At 44.4% G+C, this 9,890-nt stretch overlaps 1 protein-coding gene across 1 annotated transcript in view; it reads left to right on the plus strand.

The window, feature by feature from the left end:
• Positions 1-833: 833 nt before the first annotated feature.
• Positions 834-9,890, plus strand: part of GLI3 (GLI family zinc finger 3) — a 207,594-nt gene continuing 198,537 nt past the window's right edge. Inside the window, exon 1 of the mRNA XM_027675835.1 lies at positions 834-1,289. The gene's annotated coding sequence lies outside the window, so the exon portion shown is untranslated. The remainder of the gene's footprint in view (positions 1,290-9,890) is intronic.

The raw sequence follows: 9,890 nt of genomic DNA on the forward strand, positions 1-9,890 counted from the left end.
CCTTGTTTTGTAAAAAAATTAACATTTTCAATGGCGAGACCAAGGGATGCTTTATGAAATGCATGGCATCAAAGGCCAGTCTTTCACTTTCGCCTAGAAAAAGGCAAGGTGTCTTGTCAGGATGTATCATTTCCCGAAGGATGGACATAATGGAACAAATGGCATCTGAGTTCCTGCTATTTCTGAACCGCAGTGTGCATTGCTGTGCGAGACCTACCCGCAGGGAGCCCGGGGTGGGAGGAGGATGGGGATGAAGGACAAGGAGGAAGGCAGCGGAGAGCCCTGTTTTGCAGGGTGAAGGCCAGAGGAGCCCGGCAGGGTGCTGGAGAGGCTGGCAGGTCGGCTGGGACAGAAGGAGCAGACGAAGGCATCATCGCCACCCTTCCCCTCGCCCAAGCACTTGTATTTTTTCTCCGAAAGGGCTGTTTTTCAGTGTAACATGGCTTAAGTGAAACTTTCCTTGAAGTCCTCCAGTCAAGTCAGCCCGCGGCGCCAGAACAAACGGGAGCCCAGAAGTCGCAGCACGCAGCGAAAACCCACCCGGAGGACACGTTTACCCCGCAAAAGCCCTGAATTTTTGGGGGGCAGGAGAAAGGGGGATACAAGGCATGGGTGCGCGGGAAACGGGGCTGCAGATGCAGGCTGAGCTGAAGGATGGATCAGGAGAGGAGGAGGAGAAGAAGGAGGAGAGGGAGGAAGCACGACCAGAAGCGGAGAGGGGCCGCTCCGGGGGGCCCGTCGTCGCCCCGCGCTGCCTCCTGGCTGTGGGCGGGGTGTCACCGCCCTTGGGCCGCCGCCGGGGCGGGTCGGGCCGGGCCGGGCCGGGGGGGATGGCGGGGGAGGAGGAGGAGGAAGGGGGGAGCGGGGGTGTCATGCCGAGAGCGCGCGTCGCAGCCCGCCAGGCCGCGGCCCGACCCGCACCCCGGGGCGCAGCCCTCCGCCCTCCGCCGCTCCCCCAGGACAGCGGCCCCGCTCCCCGCCCGGCCCGGGGCACCCGCGCCTCGGGCAGCAGCCAGCCGCGTCCCCAGCGGGCGGAGGGAAAGGGGGAAGGAGAGCGGAGCCCTCTCCACCGCTCAGAGGAAGGGGAGGGAAGGGGGAAAGTTTAGCGGAGGGTGTTTGAATCGGGAGTTATCCCTAAAGAGCCTTTCCCCTGCTCTGATCCAGAGGGCAGCGCCGGGAGGAGGGGGCGGCGACGGCGAGCAGCCCCGCAACATCTGTAAAACTTGAAGGAAGCGGTTGAGAGGAGCGCGCGAGAGAGAGGAAAGCGAGAGGGACAACTTTTCCGACACGTGAGTATCTCGGCGCGATGTGTTTGTTCCCCTCCTTTGGTGGCTGCTCCGAGCCAAAACAATGCGGGGCGGCGGCGGGGCCGGAGGGGACGGGCGGGACGGGACGGGACGGAGGGGTCCCCCCTTCCCTCCGAAAACTGTTTAGTACCAGACGGTGGATTTCTGGGGATATTTTTTTCTTTTGCTCTCTCTCTTCTTCTTCTTCTTTTTCTCCTCCCCCCGCTCTTTTTGTTGAACCAAATCAGAAATGTCAGTCAGTGCGAGTGAGTCAGAAGGGATCAGATTACAAGATCACTGAAACTGATGTCGGACCCGCGCACACACACCCCCACACGGAGGCAGAGGCGCGGGCTGCTCCCCGCGGGAGGCGGGCAGGGATAAAACAACCACCAACAACACCCGCCGGCCCTCCTCTGCCGCCCGCGTCCCGCCTGTGCGCCGTCCCGTCCCCCTGCCCCCGCGGGATGCCCGCCGGCTTCGGCGGGGGCCGGCCCCGCTAGCTGCGGCGGCGGGGAGCGGCGCGGGGGCGAGCGGGCGGCCCCGGCCCTCGCCCATGGGCAGCGCGGGGGCTCGGCGGCAGCGGCGGTGGCAGGTACGTACCCACTTGGGCGAGAAGTTCTTTGTTCCCCTGGCTCTGCTCCGGGCCACTTTCTTCTCGCCTCCCAGCTCTCCGGCCCCGCTCCCGGCCCCCTTCCCGCTTCCCTAACTTGGAGGCGGAGGGCAGGGGGGAGCGAGGTGTCTAACCCCCAAAATGGCTGTCACGGAGCGCGGGAGCCGAGGACGTGGGATGCGGGGAGAGGCGGGGGCAGTCCCCGCTCCGGGCCGGGCCGGGCCGGGCCGTACTGTGCTCGGCCGTGCGCGTCCCGCGGCGGAGCTGCCGATGTACGGGTGGCAGCTGTTGTTTTATTTCCACTCCCTTCCTTCTCCTCGCCCCCTCTCCCCGAGCGGCTCCCGGACGTTTTCATGCCCGTGCGCCGGGAGGCCGGCCGCAAACTTCGCAGGGGGAAAGGCGAGAGGAGCAGGGCAGAAGGCGCTGTCACATCTGGCGGATCGGAGGGGCGCCCGGGGCGGCCGTCACTTCCCGCCGGCTGCTCCCTGCGGGCAAGGGGACAGTCGGGTCCCGATCGGGAGCGGGGTGCGGGGGTACCGGCGCCTCTCTGTGCCGCTCCGTGCCGCCGCTGGAACGGGGTCGGGCTTGGGAGCGGGGCGCCGGGCCGGGCCGGGCTGGACTGGGCCGCGGCGGGAGGAGCGGGGCGGCTGTCCCAGGGGAGCTCCTCGGCACCGCGGCCCGGCCGTGCGCCGCCCAACTTCGGAGGGTGGGAGCAGAGCGTGTCCGCCGCCGTTCCGATTGTCCCGTGAAGTCGGTGGGGTGTTGGCGCCCGCTCCTCAACCCGCGCACCACGTGAAGAAAAAAGGTAAAAGGAAACACACGCCCCCCGCTCCCCACCTCACTCCCCAATTTTGTTTTTAACCCTCTGGTGCGTAGTTTTGATCCGTGGCCTTTTGCCAGTTTGTATGTAGATATATTTATGTAAAACATTTTCTCCCAGCTCTTTGCCAGCTGTTCCACATTTTCCAGCTGCCACTTCAGTTTGAAATGATGGACTGTACGGATCTGAAAGAGCCTTTTAGTCAGAGGTATGGATAGCTGTCCGTTTGATACACAGTGTCACGTTTTAGAGGTTACTTCACCAAAGGCGTATTAAGTAGCAACCCTCTGCAAAATTCTGGTCGCTGTCGTGCCGCTGCTACTTCCCGCTTCATCTACAAGGGTCAATAAACGTGATTTTTTAAACTTCAGCTTGTAGACTTCGTTTCTTTTGTGTGCGTGCTACAGAAAAACTTGGAAGCAAAATTTTCCAGAGGCCTTGAGATATGTGGCTGATTAAATCGACAAACATTTTTAAGAGGGCATAGCTGCCTCTGTGTGATGTAGGTATCTGTTTTGAAACCGTTTAAGTCAGTGGAATAGTGAGAAATCACTCTGTGTTACAAAATTGTTTTTGATGTGGTGTTCAGTGGGATTACGGATTGAAATGTGCAAGAACTGGCCTTAAGTAGTTTGAATATTTGTGCAATTGCATTGTAATTTGGAAAGGTGCCTCACTGATTGATTCCTATAATTATTTCATTTAGATCCTTTATTAAAAATTAATAATGATCTGACAGTTTCTTAATTATATATGTCATGATTATTTTGAAGGAAGACGAATACAGAGTTTTAAAAGTAAAGTAACCTTTAAGTGTAAAAACTGCTGTGTCTGCACCACTGTATTTCAGTTGAGGAAATATATATTAAAAGTAATGGTGAATGAGTTTGGCAATGTAAACTGTAGGCAGCCTCTTGAGAGTTTGTTTATATAATGAAGGTTTGGATTTAACTAGCTAGTATGTAAATACTTTCAGTTTGGTGTATAGCCCAATTCTAAAAGCATAAATAATAGTAATTATGAGAGAAGGCTATTTTAAGGAGGGGGGATTATTTCTTTAAAAACAGGATTATGTGATTTTGAATGAGTAGGAAGAATGAGTAAGAAAAGGACTCTCTCACTGTATGTATATTCTTTTAAGCAGCAGTGGAAGTAAAATGATCGCTTAAGGTGCCCAAATGAATGCACTTGACTTCTGATAATAGCATATGTTTTTCAGTAGAACATACTGTTTTCCAAAGCATTTCTGTGGAAGTACTGCATAAAAGTGGAGTAACGTTTTTTGCTTGAGAAGACATACTGTGGTCAAGACACCATTTTACTGCTATACATAATCTTCAGTTGTGATTGTTAATTTTCAAACACAAAACCAATTTGTAACTAAGAAATTAAAATATCAATAGTTATAAATAATTTTTTCTGAAGAGTTTTTTGAGAAATCAAAATAGTCAAGTTTTGAGATATGGTAATTTGTTCACCTTGCAGATTACTTAACTTTTTAAGAAGATAAATGTATGCATTGATAGTGACCCATGAAAGTTTCAGTTACACTTCCTGCCTCGTTTTTAGAAAGCTATTTCATTACCTGCACTCCCCTGGTGTGTTTGGATTTCATCCTGTGTGTTAAAGGGAGGAATAGCATATTTTTATGTTGCAGAATCTAGTGAAAAGTTAGTCATTTTTGCCTGGTAAGTAAGGAATGTGATGGTTATTAAAGCAGGGTTTATTTGGAGTTGTGGAAGGAAGCGGTTTAATGATCAGTGTTGCGTGCCTTCAACTATATGAAGACAGTAGCATACAAAGAAAAAGCAGACTTGAAGGAAAAGTGAATCAACGAGTCATGAAATCCTCAGGAAAACCATAGTAATGGAATGTTAATGCTTTTAGACTATAGTAGATTACCTTAAAAGTCAGGCTTTTCTTCTTTATGGAATTGTTGTAAATCCCTAGCTAAAGAATACTTTGAAGAAGGCTTTAGTTTTTCTGGCACTCATATTCTGTAGTAATTCTGGTTGTTTTGGAAGATTCAAGATATTTTCTGCCAACTTGCAGTTAGGCAATTAAAATGCTAAAATGGCTACAGAGGAAGCTTAACAAAAGGTTCAGCTGTAATAATGATTTCAAGTTGTCTTTTAACCACAGGTTTTATAGACCTCCTCCCTTCAGACTTTGTCATTTTTATAAGGGAATTGATTTGTTATACTTTAAAATCAAATAAAATGAGACAGAATAAACAAAAATAGGGCATGGGTACTGCTGCAAACTTTTCAAGTTCTTTCAGTGCATTTTTCATCTTTACTTTTATTTGATAGGTCTGTGAAATAGAGCTGTAGACTGGCAGACTTTAAATGAAATTTCACACTTTGATGATTTTTTTTAAACTTTGATATATTGACAGCAAAAGGAGCTGCAAAGCTTTTATATAACTTGAGCAGTAACGCCAAGCAGCAGTCAAACGTCTCTATGCATTTGTGTTTAACTGCAGAAGAAAAACATGTCCATGGGCAGTAGAGGGTTCTTATCAACTCCCTAATCCCAGATCCCAGCAAACCTTGAGGGCATGCCTCAGATCTTGCTGAAATCATTGTAGACTCTCACAGTTTGCAGATTAAATATGCTATGTGTTCCTGGCTCCAACAACAGTTTTATGAGCTCACTAAGCTTCCTGTTTTAAGATCCTTTTCTGAAGTTTTTAGGAGCTGCTAAAGGCGATGCTGTCTATGGCAAGTGCTACTTGTTAATTTAGGGACACTTTAGGTATTTCATTCTGTCGGTAAAAAGAGCCAAAATTACTATTTTCAAATTGGAAGTCGAGTTGCACTGGGGGAAAAAAAGGAGCTCCTTTAAAGAGGGATTCTGTTGTTTTAATGTGTTTGTCAGTACAGAAGGTGACAAAGTTTATAGGAGGCTTGATTTGTTTTATGGGGGCTTGACTTTGACCAGACTCTTAAAATGAGGCTTTTTCAGTTGTAATTCTAAGTACAATGCAGCTTTTAGTACATAATTTCTGAGCCTCTTTTAACCAATTGTATTTGTAGCAGCTCATTAAACATACCTTTGAAGTTCTCATTCTGCTTTAAGTCTCAAAGCAGGGAAAATGTATTTTGCCAAGAATGAATTTCAGTGAATCAGGTAGTTAACCCTGGGATTTGTTGACCCTTCTGAACGAATTGTATTGCACTTCACATTCTGGATCCGGTCTTTTCTAGCTGCTAAATAGTTAACTCTTATATTTTATTCACTATAATCATGTTTATGTATTTGGTGTAATAGTTTTAATTAAAAAGGAAAATACTTATTGTCCAACAACATGTGTCATGTTATTCCCGAGAGAACTTGAGCCAATTTTGCGCTTAAAGGTTATTCAATGAATGAAATTTTGAAAGCCCATTTGTCAAGGTACTGCACAGTTTCTGTTAGTTTTCAACCCCCAAATTCATTGTCCGCGTGGCCCAGTCATTAGTCAGCAGTGTATTATGCTGCCTTCAGGCAATGGTGCCCAGCACTTCTTTGCACCATTATAGCTCTAAAAGTGTACTCTGCCGACTGGTAGAATTACTGCTCTGATTTCCGCTTGGCTGGTTTTGAGGTAAGTCCCCTCCCTACCTTCCAGCTCACCCTAATCCCTGCTTTCTCTTAAGGCTGCTTTCTGCAGAGATTTAGGGGAAAACTTTCTTAAAGATTGTGCTGGCATCATACTGTGGTTTTGTTGTGGTAAACACTGTACATGTAAATTGTACTTGCCTTACCTTGAAAGTGTATTATATTGGCTGCTGATCTGAAGAGTTGGTTTCTCTGTCTCTTTAAGAACAAAACAAGAAATGAGACAATACACTAATGGTAAAAACGCCTGCAAGGGTAGTTAGATTACAACAAGGGACAAACCAATTGGGATAGAATGTGTTTGACTAAATAGTTGCTGAGTGTCAGAACTGATAATATCAGAATCCACTACCTGGAGATGGAGATCTGATTGAATAATTTTCTTAGCTGAATGTCAAGTTATTTTTTGCACTGATTACCAAGAAGATTAAGCCTTTTTTTTTTTTTTCTTTTGGATGGTCAAAATGCTGCTGTATTTTTTTTGGTATCTGATATTTAGTTCAGGGCTAAAGTACTCATCTTACCTTTTGGTGGTTTAGAGATGAACCTCCCCTAGCAGTGTTTGCTGCTTTGTATGATACTCTCTTTTTTCGCATACAAATCTGTTAATGTCAAGGAAATCAACTGCCTGTAAAGAATGCATCATCCAGCTGCTGAGAGAATGAAGCCTTCGTTAGATAAGATGTATGAATACCTGAAACCAAAGAGTCAGAAACACAGATCAAGTTAGTGTCACTTCAGTACGCTGTTCTGAACCCTGTATATTAAAATGAAATTCTAGCACTACCGATTCTTTAGTATCAGGATGTGGTTTGGTGTGGTTTTGCTTGGCTCTTCAATTCACTATGGATGCTTTTTTCTGAGAAAATAAGACAACTGTATAATTCTATGATTATGTTATTTGAACAGGATAGTGGATTGTGGAATGTGCATTTGTAATGCAGCAGTTCAGAGTTGTGCTGTTGTGTTTTGTCAAGTTACAAAATCGTGAAGGAATCATGATACAATTTTACTGCTACTGTGAGACAGGTGTAAAACCTAAAGTAAACTGTAAAAGCTGAAGATAAAGTTTTATAAAGTACCTTTCACACTTGAAGTTCTTCCTGGGTATATGGAGTTTTCCTAGCTCTTTTACGTGTTAAAACATCTGTGTTGGGTTAGAATGTGAAATTCTGGATGAAGGCATCCCTTAACCTGAGAGTATGCTGAGGAGATAAACAGGCTTCCTGGAATGGGACTGTGATCAAAACATTGCACTTTCAAAAACATTCTACTTGATTCCTTTGATCTTGTTTTAAAATGCTAATTGTAAAATATGGAATACGATCTTTTCTTCTTTCATTTGAATATCATAAGTTGGGAACAGAAGGCACATCTTTGCAGTAGATGTATATTAAATACATTCTTCCTTCAGCTCAGTTCCTGTATAGATTGACACTGATATATAGATCTAGTTTTGATTCTAAGGAAACTTTCATCTGTTGGGATTGATGAGATAAAGTAAAAAGTGTGAAGAAAGTGGTCATTTCACTGGAATGTTTAGCTCCAGTGCTGAAAATCAGAGTATTTCTGCATTTTTCTGTGGCAGTTGTAGTCACTTCTTACTTGACTAAGTAAGTGATGCAAAGCACAGCCATTACAGATGTTTGTAATTTCCTTAACCAAGCTGTTTGTCGACAAGAAGGGAAGGAAGAAAACAGCCTGTATTGTCACCATAAGTATTCCTAGTGCTAATAAGAGTATCAGCAGAGGAAGTCATAGGGTATGTTATCCACGCAGCAAATCTTGCTGGCTGTCCCCTTTGCTGTCCTCTCAGAATACTCCTGGCCTTTGAGTATATGAATGGATCTTGAGCATATGAATGAAAGTAATTTCAGGTTTCATAAAACAAGTGTTTTACCAAAGGAAGTTACTGCATTGTCATTTGTTTTGGATTTAGTGCTGCTGAATTTCTGAAGAAAGATAGAGGCAAAAATTTAGTGCAGACTTGGTTGGGAAGTTTGAGGTGTCACTGCTCATTTTAATCTATTGCTACAAACAGTGCAATCCAAAGCAGATTTTTTTCCTACCCGCCTGTGCTAATTCTTTTGCTGCTAATCTTGCTTTGACATAATAATTAGAGTTTTTCCTGCTGCAGAGTTTGAAGCAAAAGGACATGTAGGAAATTAGGATATCAAAAAAAGCAGTAACACAGCTTACTCTGTATTTTTTAGCAATATTAGGCTGCTTAATTGGAAGGAGTTCTGATTGCTTCAGGATAAGAGCATTACTGGTTTTAAACACACCCCCTCCCCAAATATGTTTACACATTTGAAGACTTGAAAAATATGTGGCACTTTATATTTTTTAAGAAATAACCTTTATTCTTTCCATTGTATTTAGATAGTTTGTAAGACAGAATCAAAAAGGAACAATCTCAATACCATGTGCTTAAAATAACACATGCTTAGATGCAGAGTTAATGACTTGATTTGTTTGTTTTGTTTTGGTGGTGGGGTTGTTTAGTTTGGGTTTTTTTCTTATTTTTAAAGTTCAGTTCCTTATTCTAAAAGATTCTTGGATAATGAATGGATTATAAAATTTTAACTCAGAGGATACTTCATATCTGAAATGTAAAGCCACTAAGATGTGATTTAAGTTTGGGCTCTGTATTGCATGTTTCACGTTCCCGAACAGCAGCTTCTGTGAGGGATGGACTAGTTGGATATGGACAGTATGACCTGGATCCTTCATTCATTAAGTTCTATTTACTGGGTAAGAAAACACGAATAATTTCTTTCCTGGTGGAAAGCTGTTTTATGTAGATACAGAGTTTAATCTGTTGAAGTAATAGTAAAAATATTTAATTGGGGTTATTTTTAACAGCTTTCTAAATCCCAAACAAAAGTAGAGATAATCTACTTTTAGGAGTGTGTGGGTGATGTGTATTAAAAGCAACTGATGTACTGCCCCAGTAGAAAGTGCCACTTATTGATCCTACTGTTTGTGTATGTTTTAAATATTTTCAGAACTTTTGGTAAATGAGTTTATCTGTAAAAGCGAGATGTAAGAAAATGTAATTCCTCTGGAGTCGAAAAAGATCGGTAGTTCAGTATATGCCATGGAATAGTTTCTCACTTAGGATCTTAATCACGAGGATGCTAATAGCACTGCTTTGCCTAGTTGATTGCCTTCGTGTTTGTGATCCTCTGTTACTGTTGCCACAAGCTATTTAACCTATCAGGGACAGATCAGATCATCATTAACCAGGCTTTAGGTCTAGTTGTTTTTCAGTCTTTATGGAGGGGAAGAAATCAAAGGAATGTAACACAGCAAAAGACAGCAGATAGTAATGACTTTGGAAAGATTGTATTAATACATGTTGTGCCCCTTAACTTGGGTTATTTTTAAAAATAATTTCAAGCAACAAATCTGCCTGTCTGATTCTGTCAAGGGGTTTTTGTTGTTCTTTCTTTCTCTTTCTTTCTCTTTCTTTCTCTTTCTCTTTCTTTCTCTTTCTTTCTCTTTCTTTTTCTTTCTCTCTTTCTCCTTCTTTCTCCTTCTTTCTCCTTCTTTCTCCTTCTTTCTC

Source organism: Neopelma chrysocephalum, unplaced genomic scaffold (assembly GCF_003984885.1).
Source record: "Neopelma chrysocephalum unplaced genomic scaffold, ASM398488v2 Primary Assembly neopelma1_26, whole genome shotgun sequence".
Classification (NCBI taxonomy): domain Eukaryota; kingdom Metazoa; phylum Chordata; class Aves; order Passeriformes; family Pipridae; genus Neopelma; species Neopelma chrysocephalum.